Raw genomic sequence first — 13,489 nt, forward strand, 5'->3', positions numbered from 1 at the left:
GGTTCAAGCTGTTCCACTTCTTAATGTCCTGTTGGATTTGTGACCAGAGCTCCCCGTAGTTGTTAGCAAGCAGGGTATCAGAGCGATTTCCAATTTGGACTCCTAGATATTTGACCTTTTTAGGGTTAATCTCACACCTTAGTGCCCTTTTGATTATCTCTATATTCAAGTCTGACATGCCAAATAGCATAACCTTGGTTTCAGAGAGATTTATCTTGTATCCAGAGTGTTTCCCAAAAGTGTTTATCTCTTCAAACAACAATTCTAAAGTGTTGCTTGGATTAGTTAATACACAAACAACATCATCAGCATAGCTTTTAAGTTTAAATTCTTCTCCCGCAATCGTAAGTCCCAAGAGCTTTGCGTTTGCTCGAATTTTACGAGCTAGTGACTCCAATACCAGGTTAAATAGTAGGGGGGATAGCGGACATCCTTGTCTAGTTCCCTTCCCAATTTGAATAGGGTCTTTAGTTAACATTCCATTAACCAAGATTCTTGCCTCTTGCTTTGAGTATACATGCTTGATTAGGTTCCAAAAATTGTCCCCACATTTTAGTTGGGTAAGCGTGGCCAGTAGGAACTTCCATTGCACCTTGTCAAAAGCTTTTTCAGCGTCCAAAAACACAAAAGCCGCTTGGATTCCTTTAGTGCGGACCACCTCCATTGCGTTAAGGACAAATCTGACGTTGTTTTTCATGTACCTTTGGGCATGAATCCTGTTTGATCTGGATGGATGATTTCATTAAGGCATTTCTTCAGTCTTTCTGCTAAGGCCTTTGCAAAAATTTTATAATCCACATTAAGTAGTGATATTGGTCTATAAGCATTTGGCGATAGTGAGTCCATACCTTCTTTGTGTATGAGTGTTATCGACGCTTGCTGCCACGATTTGGGGAGTGATTTTCCAGAATTGTCCACTACCTCATTCACCATCTGTGTCAGGACTGGTAGTAATGTATGATTTAATTTCTTATAATAAGTTGCGGAGAGGCCATCTGGGCCTGGGGCCTTATTTAATTTCATAGCTGTTACCGCTTCGGCCAATTCCTGAGCTGAGAATCTCTGATTTAATATCTTTCGTTGCTCGTCTGTGAAGGTTAAGGATGGGGTACCTCCAAGATATTCCATGCTGTCAGGTACAGTTTCTTCGTCTGTTTGGTATAAATTTTGGAAAAAGTTTGAGAGACATTGTTGTATTTCCTGATCTGTACGGAAGTGGTTGTCTCCATATTTAAGGCTGGATATAACACTTTTGTTATGATTTCTTTTTAGTTTATATGCCAGCCATCTTCCAGGTTTGTCAGCATGTTCAAAATTCTTTTGTTTTATCCAATCCAGTTTTTTCCTCATATCTTCGGTTTCCAATGCATCTCTTTTTAGTCTTAAGAGCGTTATTTGTTTGGCTGTCTTCTTAGACAGATGGGCTTGGTGCTGGATTTCTAATTGTCTGATCGGCCCCTCTGGAGTGGCCAAAACAGTGGCCAAAACCCAGGGGCCACCCGAAGGTCCAGAGCCCTCCCACTGTTGCCCCCCCCCCGAGTGCCATGAACAGAGAGCACCACTGCCCCAGACCTAAGAAAGTAAGAGAGGTCTGCTGGGTCAGGCCAGGGGCCCGTCCATTCTGGCCCTTTGTGCCACACAGTGGCTCAATTCCAGGTTCCCCTCCTTCTTGAGAACATCAACAGAGAAATATCTGAAACTGTGGCCAGATATTTGCAAGGTGCTGCTCAAACAACCTTCCCTGGGGTAGGATTGCTGATAACAGGAGAACCGAGGCCAGCCAGGCTGGGAGACGACAGCCCCCTCGGGGCAGGTTGGGGGCAGACAGCTATCCCACAGGAACAGAGCCCTTTTCAAAGCATGGGGCCCACCTCCTCTGGGGATCTTTCTGAAGAGCAGCCCCGTCCTTGGTGGGCAGAGCTGCAGGGGGAGGGGGCATTGAGGACCATGCCCTGGCCGGAGGGCGTAGGATGAGGGGCTGCTTCCATCCTTCCTTCCTTCCTTCCACAGCAACTCTTATACTAGCACCGGGTCAGGTGGCCTGCCCCCAGAGCCCGGGCAGCTGATCTGCTTAGGGATGTCCTTCTGGATGCCTACAGGATGCCTGGCTTGAACGCAAGTCCTCCACCCCCAGCGGGATATGGCCGGTGGAGCCCAGCAAGAGAGGAGGGGCCACTCCATCTCTGGGAGGGGGAAGATGAGGCCTGGTCCTTTGGTGTCCAAAGCACACTCCCTCCCTCTCTCCCAGACTCTTCCCTGAAATGCCAGAGTGTCCACCCCTGGGACATTCTTCCTTCTCTTCTAAGGTCCCCCCCAGGGTCAGTGAGGAGGGTCAGGAGGGGGAAGACCCCAGTGGTTCAGGGCTCCTGGGCTGTCTCTGGATGGACAAGACAGGCCTCTTCTTCTGCTTCCAATCTAGATCGTCAGCCATGATACATTCGGGCACCTGGTGGCAAAGCTCTCCGTCTCCCTGGCCAACCCGGAAGAGGAGGTCCTGGAGAAGGCCAGGGAGGTCATGGGACAGCTGATGCAAGCCCAGCAGAAGGGGCAGGGTGAATTCACGTCCCTTTTCTGGGCTGGAGCACCCCCTCCCTTAAGAGCCACGGAGTTCCAGATAAGCCTTCCCCGCCACGGCCTCCAGACCTCTGGTCCCCACGACCCCAGCCCTCCACCGGTGCCAGAGGGGGAGACCAGCGAGGCCCAGGCGGAGGGGGAGGAGACACCCCCAGGCCAGGAGGAAGCACAGCTGTTCTGAGCAGGGCCAGTCTGCTTGAGCTCCCCCCGGTGTCTTCCTTTCAGGCCGGAGTAAGTTCACTTGGGAGGAGGACCCAGAGCGGCCCTGGAGGGAGAGCTACGCCCACCTCATAGGGGCAGCTGAGGTACGGAGGCCCGTCTGTGGTGCTGGCCAGGCAGTCTTGGAAAGGCCTCGCCTCTTGGGCCTGGGTCAAGGGGCCTTGGTTTATTCCCCGGGAAGGACACAGCAGAGCTCCCTTGGGGGATTCTTCCATCAGCGCTGTGCAGAGAGATTGGGAGTCCCCCCTTCCCTTCGCCATGCCACAGCTCTGGAGCATGCTCTGAATCCCATTTCCTTGCAGGGGAGCTGTTTGAAGTCTCCCTTTAAAAAGGGGTGAGGGAGGGAGGGCGGGAAGGAGCCAGAACCTCTGGAGAAGAGGGACCAGGGCGGGTTGGGAGAGGACTGACAGGGTCTCTTCCTGGTTTCAGGTGTTCGGAGGTCACCCAAGGGAGAGGCAGAGGCAGAGGCTCTCTCTCCAGGAGGCCGCTCTGGAGGACGCCCTGAGCCTGGACGGGCGGTGGGTGAGGGAGGGAGGCCTCTTGGTCCTCCTCTCCCTCCTGGGCCAGGCCAGGGCCCTGCTGGAGGAGGAGGAGGTGCGTAGATGGGGAGATCAAGCATAGAGGGGGGGCCAAACATCCCAACCCCCTTGCTGAGGCTGAAAAGAGGGCAGGAATCATTGGGAGCGTTTCTCCATCTCCCCAGATCAAAGACCTTCGGAGCAACCTCTCTGCCCTGCTCTATAATCTCTGGCGGGCCCTCGTTTGTCGCTGTTCTTGAAAGGCCTCTGCCTCCGGGCCACGAGGGCTCCTCTGAGGAAGGCCCTTGCTGGCTTTCCCCTACTCAGAAGTAAGTCTGCCGTCTCTTGCCTATTTGATGGACCACTGCAAGTGAGCTGACCCTGGGCCTGCCTGCTTTTCTTTTCTCCCCTACAGATGAGTAAAAGGACCCTGCAGGATTGCCCTTCCTCCTCCTCCTCCTCCTCCCACCACCCTTTCCCATGCTGGGACTGCAGAGAGCACCGGTTACATGCCAGGTCAGTGTCATGTGCCCCCCACCAGACCACCAGAGACTTTTGAGATAATCCCATACCTCCACATTATAGCCAAGCGTTAGATCTCCCTCCTGTGGGAGCAACCACAAGGACCTTCAAGGATTTGTCTGGATTCTAAAATACGACTGCCAGTCTGCCAGCCCTGACACCCCTTGGACTGTTGGGTAAATCAAGATTCCTGGACCTTGGGGACCATTCCAGTTCATCTCAGCCACTCAAGAGGGCTTCCAGGTAATGAAGACTTGCTTTCCTCCTGACCCTGTTCTTTGGCATGCCGACCCCATGCTCTCCTTCGTGAAAGAGGCCAATGCACCCATCTCAACCACTGGAGCCATGCTGTCCCAGGAGGTGTGGCCCACAGATCTCCTACACCCTGTGCACATTCCTGTCGATTGTAGCTGTTTCTCGTGATCCCTTTGCCTCCAGGCAACAAGGGCTCCTTCTGAGGAAGTCCCTTCTGACAAACTGCAGGTTGACCTGCCCCTTTGGGACCCCAACCTAGAAGCGAGTCAGTGATCTGTTCCATAATTTCTTTATCGGGGCAAGTGAGCTGACGCAGGGGCCTGCCTGCTTTTCTTCTCTCCTCTACAGAGGAAAGAAGACCCTGTAGGAGTGCCCTTCCTCCCTCTCCTCCTCCTCCTGCCTTTCTCATGCTGGGTCTCTGGAGCACAACCAAGCCTCCCAAGCCAAGTTCAGCCATTTCTTTGGCAGCTGTTGCAGCGGTCCCCAGTGGCTCGCCCTCCTCTTGGGACATGTCTGGTCACTCCTCCTGAGAAGCCAGAAGCCTCGCCTGTGTTCCTGGCCCAGGGCACATTGGACACGAGGGTGAGATCAGACCAGGGTCATCTTCCTCGGGAGCCAGCTGAAGGACCAAGCACCCAAGCAGCCAACACCACAGCTGGAGGGGGAGTCCCCCTGATGAATAGTCATGGGGAGTTTCTGTGCCACTTCCAAGCTGCTTCCTCCGTCCAAGGGAAGATAGGAGGGGCTCTTGGTCCTATCCGGCTCCTGCAGCAGCAGCTAACCTCAGAAGCCTCCTGTAGAGTCGGGTTCCGGTTAGTGGTCCAAGACCTAGCCTGGTGCAAGGATGCTCTGCGGGACCAGTCCCTCGAAAGCCTCTCAGACCAGTTTCCTGATGAAGCTGGCATGGTGGAGCACCCTGCTTCCCTGGATTCCTGATCGACCTTGGCTTGAGACCTGAGGGCTGCTTAGAAGACAGGAAGGGTGCCTGGTTAGGTGGGCGGGGCCACCCTGGGGTGCATGCTCAGTTTCCAGTCTCCCTCCCCAACCCAGGACTGGTTTACGCCACAGAGGAATCATGGGGCCCAGGCAGCTTCAGGGAAGCAGGCAGGCCCATGCGTCTCGAAGGAAGAGAACGGTGGCGCAGCAGGTCCAACTCATGCTTTTACTGCTGGGGTAAAAGCAGAGGCCATTCCGCACAAGGACCAATGTTGCCAATTGCTTTCACAAAGCGGAAATGCTATTTTAAAGAGTGGAATCTCGGCGTTCCGCATACCTTCATTTGTAGTGGAATCCAGTAGCGTTCCATTCGTTCCTCACAGGTTTCCAGTCTTGCAGGAATCGCTAGAAAGGAAGCGATTTTTTTCTGTGCTTGTTCCCGCCCCTGGCCGTCAATCAAACGGAACAGCCAATGTGCGGTTGTTATCATGCTCCCGAAAAGCCCCTTTCCCTTTAAGCACAGGTTAAAAAAAACACACACACGTTGCAACGAATATGCGTTGATTCGTTGCAACGGAGAGGAAAGGGGACGTGACTAAGCCGCTTTGAGTCTCCTTCGGGTAGAGAAAAGTGACATATAAGAACCAACTCTTCTTTATCTTCAGTAATATCAGGGCTCTCTCAGTCTCACCTTCCTCACAGGGTGACTGTTGTGGGGAGAGGAAAGGGAACGTGGATGTAAGCCGCTTTGAGCCTCCTGAATCTATTGGAGAGCCAGTTTGGTGTAGTGGTTAGGAGTGCGGACTTCTAATCTGGCATGCCAGGTTCGATTCTGCGCTCCCCCACATGCAACCAGCTGGGTGACCTTGGGCTCGCCACGGCACTGATAAAGCTGTTCTGACCGAGCAGGAATATCAGGGCTCTTTCAGCCTCTCCTCCCTCACAGGGTGTCTGTTGTGGGGAATGGAATGGGAAGGCGACTATAAGCCGCTTTGTGCCTCCTTCGGGTAGGGAAAAGCGGCATATAAGAACCAACTCTTCTTCTTCTTCTTCTTCTTCTTCTTCTAGTTGTGAGGCTTCACCCCCCTCTGCAACCCCCAGGTAGCCAGCTGACAGAAATGATGATTCTGTGAACTTAGGCAAATTGTAATTGGGTGGACAGAACGGATTGTGTCTAATGCTTGATTTTTTTCCTGGATTAAGTTCACATTAAATTTTTATTGAATTAAACTGGTCCATGGAGCAGTCGGCACCGGGCCGCGGCTCCTCCTTGTCCTCCTCCCTGGCTGCTGCCTCGGGGGCTGCCCTGCCATTCTGCTGCTGGCTCACCTTTGGTGCTTTCCAATGGCTACCATGGCTGGGGCTCCCCCTCGGTGTGGCACTTCATAGCTGCGGCTGGCAGCGCCCCCCAGTGGGTGACGGGAATTCAGGGGCACCGACGGGAAAGCAAGCGGAGCAGGGGCACAGGCGGCAGCGATGTCCCTTGCCAAAAGACTACCCCCCCCCCCCCGGGCCTCAGTAAGATTGTCAAGCATTGACCGGTCCCCGGTGATAAAAATGTTGGGGACCACTGGTGTAAAGAAAATGATTGCAATCTTCCGATTGATCATACAGTTATTAGAAACTATATTTCTGCATATTGGTTGGACTGTTTTTGACCCCTGGTTCTTATCAAGAGAGCAGTATGTTCCTCTCAGACTGTTGCCAGACTGCCTAGGAGGAAAGGGAGCAAGAGTGGCAAAGAGTTGTCCGGAGCCAAGGGGGTCTCCTGGGCGGGTCTGCAGGGGTTCTCTTCCAGCGCTGCGGGGCTTCACACGATTTTCGTGTTGACAAGCTGGAAAGATGCAGTCTGGATTCTATTGGATTGATAACTGATTGGTGGATTGATAGGTGGGTTGATGACTGATTGACAGATCACACCCAAAGGGTGCTTGTTAGTGGTTTGTAATCCACCACTTGGGAGAGGAGTGACAAGTGGAGAGGGGCGACGTTGGCCCTCATCCAACAGCAGAAGACCAGAAGGTTGGCTCTGTAAGTATTGTTGTATAAAGTTATCTCTGTGTATTAAATTGGTTTTTAAAGCCTTTTTAATGGGAGAGAGAGTGCTCAGCTCTTGTGGCCCTTTCTTCTATGCCCAGGGTGATGCCAATCACTGCTTTTGGGTCAGGAATTTTCCTCCAGGCTAGATTGGCCTAAAGATCCTGAAGATTTTTCGCCTTCATAGAACTCTGTAAATAGCCCTTCAAATATCTATCAGTCTCTAGGATCTTGTTGTTGGGAAGCTATGCTTTTAAATTGTTTCATGTCCTGTATATTTGCCCAAATAAATGTGTACTTTGAAGCACTGCGGTTTCCGGAACATCAGCACCTTGCTTCTTTCTGCTTCTCCCTGGACTACCTGAGGCAGCCTTCCTCCCCAAACGGCCGATCACAAGCTCCCAGGGCCCCCTTTCCTCCGTGAAAGGTACAGAACTCTGGCTGGGCAAGGGACATCTTGCGAGGCTGAGATGCGCAGGCGGCTTTCCAGGGCCGCTGGCCGAAGGGTGATGCAGCTTCCCAGCCGGCTGTGAATTGGTGGCCTTTGCCGGTAGGACTCTCTGGGACCATTCCCACTCCAGCTGGCCCTTTGGAGTTTGGAGCGGGCACACGGTGGCATTTAAAAGGGGGACCCTTCCGTTGCTAATTCCAAAGCCGGATTCTGAGGGCCATTCCGTACAGCTGGTAGAAATCCGTAATCAACACTGAATATTCCACTGCTGTGTATTGTAGCGTTCCTTCGTCATTTCACACCTGCCCCAAAACCCCGTCCTCCTAGTGTGACTGTTTCTCCTCCAGCGTTCCTCACCTACTTCCGGTTCTTGCCGAGGAGCAGTGAAAACGCCACAAACTCCCCCCCCCCACCTCAAGCCTGCCAATCAACCGGACAACCAATCAGCCTCGGCTTGCCTAGCAAGGCAAAGCCCGCCTCCCCCCCCCCCCCCGCTTTTTCATTTTAAAAACAAAGAATTAATTGTTGCCATGCAATTTCCTTTTTTCACAGAGGCATTGGTTAACTGTCACAGCTCTGTCTTCAGGTCTGGATAGTTTCATGGCGCAAACGTATAGGTAGAGACTGCAGCCTGTTGGACTTGCCCTGTGTTTAGATGGTAAGGAGTTGATTCCATAAAAATTAATCAATCTGGCCTTTGTGAGTGGGGCAAGGAACAGGGTGCGAATCTCCCCAAGCAGCAGCCCCTTCTCAGAGGTGATGCTTTGGGGCCAAAAGATTTGTCAGTGATTTACAACCAAAAAACCAAACCACAAGGGCAGCAGAGTCTGCGAGAGAAGGACATTTTATTTGGGAGGGAGGGAGGGAGGGAGTGTGTATGTGTGTGTGCGGAGGGGGGGGGGGGGACAGACTGGAAAGAAGTAAAAATAAAAAAAATTAAGCCTGGCAGAGTTGATTCCAACTGTGGTCTTTGCCCTTCCCTGGCAGTGAACTTGTCTGGATCTGGCAACGTCACCCCCCATCCCCTTCCAGCACCCAGAGGTCAACCCTGGGGGGGGGGGGTAGTAACCTGTTGCTTCCTGCCATTCACAAACAAAAAACAGGGGGGGGGGGAGAACAAAAAACAGAATGTGACACACGCATTCAAATAAAGCGCAAAGGGGGAGCCAGATAACTGAAAGGGTTCTGAAGAGACTTGCGATTGTGCGTTGCTACTCAACCTCCTCCCTTTATAAAAAAAACTCCCGCCTCCCCTCCCCGGGAGCCTTGGAGGCGGGAGCAGGGGAGGGGCATCTCCGTGGCGAAATGAGTACTGATGAAACGGGTGATTGCGCCACCTGTCGGGATCCTGCCATTTCCCCTATCTTATGGTTCTGTTCCCCTGCTCCTAGGTGTTCTGGCCATTTAGCAGGAGCCCAACAGAACTGGTCCCACCTTGCGACACTTGCATTAATGGAAATAACTGTAGCCCAACTTCAACAGGAATCCTCTTTGCAACAAGATTCAACACATCGAACAGCAACCAAGGATAACAATTCAGGCCTGCTGTATTTGGGCAGACCAGGGCCTCAGTCTTTCTGACTTCGGTCCAGACCATCTCTTAAAGAAGCACCAACTTGCAGCTGTGCTGTCTCGGAAGATCTGTTCTTCACACAAGTCTCTGCTATCTTTTCCTTCAGATGGAACGCAGGATTCTTTACCCACAATATTAATACAATTATTGTACAAAGGAGTGCTTCTGAGGGGAGCTTCAGGCCTGCAGCTTCAGGCCTCCAATCCTTCTGGGGAAATTGCGCCCTTTCTTCCTTATAAGGAATACCCCAACTCTAACTCCCTATAGTGGTCTCAGGGTTACATGGGCCACTTCCAAAGCCGAAAATAGAGTGAAAAATAAAGGGAAAACAAACCGGCAAACGGGGCTGTGTGTTGCTTGGTGCTTGGTGACTTAAACAGCTCTGGGGAGGGACTGCAGCCAGGGAAGCCTCGCTGGGTAAACGAAGGCTCGTCGGTGCATTGATCTCCGCTCGCTCCGAGAAAAAAAAATGGCGATCGCTTCGCCGGAAGATCAGAGGAGAGCGCTAGGGGGAGGGACTTTGCAGAAACCGCAACAATGGTAATGCACAGAACTTTCCCGCTAGTGTTGCAGATTGCTTGCAAGAGTGTAGCACTTTCCAGAGGGTGAATCCACTTTTTGGGATTTCCCTGAAAGCGCTACAACGAAGCGCTTTTTGCGGATCGGTTTCAGGAGTGTTGCAGATTGTCAATCACATTGTGCATAACAGCAAAACAGCAGCCATTTCAATTTGCGACCATTGTGCAATTTTGAATAAGTGCGGAATGGCCCTGAGAGTTCTTCCCCCCAAAATTCCATGTACATTTCATGTATCTTATGGTTTTGTTCCCTTCTTCCTGGGTTTTCTGGCCACTTAGCAGCAGCCCAACTGAAGAGATCCTTTCAGCTGGTCCAGCTTCTCCCGCTTCCCACTCCCTGTTCTAACTGGAAATGGGCTGGCCACTGAGCGGGTGACAAAGAATACGGACTTCCTGGCAAGGTCCAGCGGCCACAGAAGGAAGGGTGCAGGCCTAACGGGTCTGGGACCTTAAGAGAGGTTTCCATGCAAATGTGAGATGGCTCAGAAGGAGCATGAAGGAGCTGGAGAGAAAATATCCCAGACATTGGGGGCCCTAGAAGAAGGTGGTGGGGGACAAGGACAGTCAGTGGGGTACAGTGAGTCCTCGCTATAAATTCTGGATGGACAGAAACCGGCTCATTTGGGTTCCCTTTGAACCCCCAATCTGAATGCTCAACATTATAATGGAGACTCCAGCAATACATTACACAATTTTAAACATGGGAACCAGGGGACAAATAGAAATGTAGCCATTCCAAACAATTTACCACAATTGATAAGATGACAAGGCATCACAAATGCCCTAAATGAGAGGTGCAAAATCTTATAGGGGAATCCCTGTACCAGCCTACGAAAAACGTGTTAGATCCCATGCTGCATTCGAACCTCAGGATGTTATTGTATCAAAATTGTCTTGGGTTTAATGGTAAAAATGTTGAGGGTAATATTGGGGGAGTTTGTTCAGCGGAGTGAGACAAATGTATATAAAAGCTGCCAGGTGACAACAGCGGTTTCTCAGTTATTTTCTTCTTATCCTTATCCATTGTTGTTCCTCTATATATTTATGAAACAGCCTGGGGGTGGGACGTATCCGGCTCTCCAAGTTAAAATAGGGCCAATCAGGGTGCAGTCAGCTTGGCTCTGCCACTGCAGCAGATTGACTCTGCCCCTGCAGCTCCTGCCCTCCATCCCTGGACTCTAGCCTGTTTGCTCTCACATGCCCCAGTGCCTGGAGCCAGCAGCAGGTAAGGGGAGAGGGCCCTGGGCAAAGGGTCATGGTTGAGGACTTGTAACGAGGGCCTCTTGGCCTGCTAGACTTAAGGTGGCCAGATGAACCGCCTTTGGCAGGATAGTCCTGCATTTGGGGCATGTGACCTGTGTCCCGCGGCGTTTCCTAATTGTTCCGCAGCGTTCTTCAATTAAAAAATAATAATTTAATTTTTTTTTTTTTTTTGGCCACGCACCATGCGGCAGCCCAGCAGCAACCCAACCGGCAGCCTAGGCTCAGGAGGCCCCCACGCAGACTCCCGGGCTCAGGAGCTTTGTTCCTAATGCTTAGGATGAAGTAATTCAGGTATTTATTCCTCTTTGTACAGCTGCTCTGTTACACAGAAGAACCTCACAGAGAATTGATAATGCCTAGTGTCCAGTTTCTTGTTAAGCAATTTCAACTCAAAACAGTGGCTCCATACATACAGTCATGTGACTCATTCCCTGAAGATACAGGTGATACAGGTAGTGAACTCTTCTTATAATTCTTAACATTTGTTGAAAGTTTTTTGAGTGTTCAAAGCTTTTAACATGTCCAGCACAGCCATTTAAAATCAGTTAATTGCTTTTAATAATTTTAATTAAGTTTAAAGGTAAAGGTCAAGGTATCCCCTGTGCAAGCACCGAGTCATGTCTGACCCTTGGGGTGACGCCCTCTAGCGTTTTCATGGCAGACTCAATACGGGGTGGTTTGCCAGTGCCTTCCCCAGTCATTAGGGTTTACCCCCCAGCAGCAAGCAGGGTACTCATTTTAGCAACCTCGGAAGGATGGAAGGCTGAGTCAACCTTGAGCCGGCTGCTGGGATCGAACTCCCAATCTCATGGGCAGACAGCTTTAAACAGCATTTCTGCTGCCTTACCACTCTGCGCCACAAGAGGCTCTAATTAAGTTTATCGGTGATAAATTGTTTATAGGGTAAATTAATTATATTGTGGGTAATTAACTAACTCTAAACAGGGTATTAAATTAATTTATGTTTATGGGTAAATCATCATAACTTCACTGGCCTTTGAAGCTAATCTCCAGGCCATGCCTGGAGGTTGGCAACCCCCTGGTCAATCGTGTCCCTCTGTAACAAACTTAAACTCTGGTCACCTTAGCTAGGCTGGGCCTGCTGACAAGGGCCTCCTGGCCTGCGGGCTGCCTGCTAAGGGGTCTGTCCCGGCCCCCGCCTGCCCCACTTGATCTGGCTGCCAGCTGCCGCCCAAAGCCACCTTAAGCTGCCTGGCCAAGGGCCAGGGGAGGGGGCCCTTTCAAGGCCTGTTCTTAGGAACGGGCTTTGAAGCTAGTTTCAAATAATAAGGTCTATCATCGTCTGTTGTAACTCTGAATATGTTTACTTGCATACTAGAGAACAAACACAATCTTTAACGGTAACCTTTTCTCTGAGACACACTTTCTGTTCCCCTTGTTCACATGAAGTTAACAGCCTGGTTATTACAGTATTTCCTGGCGTATAAGACTACTTTCCCCCCCTGAAAAACATGCCTCCAAGTGGGGGGGTGGTCCTATACGCCGGGTGCACTTCAGCTGGGATAGACAGAGCTGCCCAGAGTGGCCCCTAGTACTGTAATGTCATGTCACAAACTCTATATTTTGAGTGGAAATGTTGGGGGTCGTCTTATATGCCGGCAAATACGGTATATGGTTTCATTTGATCTTCCCAATATAGACGTAGTGACCACTTGACGTTTTCCCAAAGATAAACCTGAGCATTAAGAGAGAGTCTCAGCCGGCCTCTCCCTCTCTCTGCCGCACAACCAACCGTCTGAGGCCAACGGTCAGATGGAACACTCCCATCATGCACCACTTCAGCCGCCCAGTGTCCAGCCAGGAGGCAGAAGAAGAACCCCAGCAAATGGGAAATGGAATCGTATTCCTTCGGAGGCAATTCCTGAGCAATGCTTCTATTCACAGGAATGTCACCCAGAAAGGCGAGGTCATCGGATGAATGCTTGCATGTGTCCCAGGGCTCGGTGAGAGGCGCTTCCGTGAGATGGGGTCTTAATCGGGATAAGCACGGCATCTCTCAGACCTTTAATGCAAGATGCAGAGTGCTTTTGGAAGGACACCCTTTATGGAATCACGAGTCTTGAATCTTTTAAAAATTCATCTTGTTCCTGATTTTGGGAGGGGGAAAACATTAGAGAGGCATGCTTTGTGTAAATACTTTGGGAAACAGTTATTTATGGCATTGCCTGCATGCTTGTCTGCCTATCTGACACGCCAGGCTGTTCTCAATTCTTAGAGAGAACTTCCCAGATGGAGAAAGGCAGGGTCCAGTCTGAATCCACCAGTGACTAAGTTCAAAGGCTAACCTGTGGATCCAAGACTCGAGGTTTGTGACGGCCTGTCTGCAGTGCCCGGAGAGACTCCCTTTTCTCGATACTGAACCAAGCAGGAATGGGCAGATCGCAGCCCTGTGGGCCGATGAGAACTTATGCCCCCCCCCCCCCCCCCGTGAACAGTGAGCCACTCATTCCTTTTGAGGTCCCTCTACACTTTGGACCAAGGGCTTGCTCTCTACATGCTAGTCTCCGGGCAATGCCATTATACACATAGCCCAAATGACCTA

General features: G+C 51.2%; 1 long non-coding RNA gene across 1 annotated transcript; it reads left to right on the plus strand.

The window, feature by feature from the left end:
* Positions 1–3,265: 3,265 nt before the first annotated feature.
* Positions 3,266–4,251, plus strand: LOC143841891 (uncharacterized). The gene is made up of 3 exons (XR_013232929.1): positions 3,266–3,387; positions 3,497–3,640; positions 3,727–4,251. It is a non-coding gene; the product is annotated as an uncharacterized LOC143841891 (long non-coding RNA).
* Positions 4,252–13,489: the final 9,238 nt, after the last annotated feature.

The sequence above is a fragment of the Paroedura picta genome, chromosome 7 (genome assembly GCF_049243985.1).
Source record: "Paroedura picta isolate Pp20150507F chromosome 7, Ppicta_v3.0, whole genome shotgun sequence".
Lineage (NCBI taxonomy): Eukaryota > Metazoa > Chordata > Lepidosauria > Squamata > Gekkonidae > Paroedura > Paroedura picta.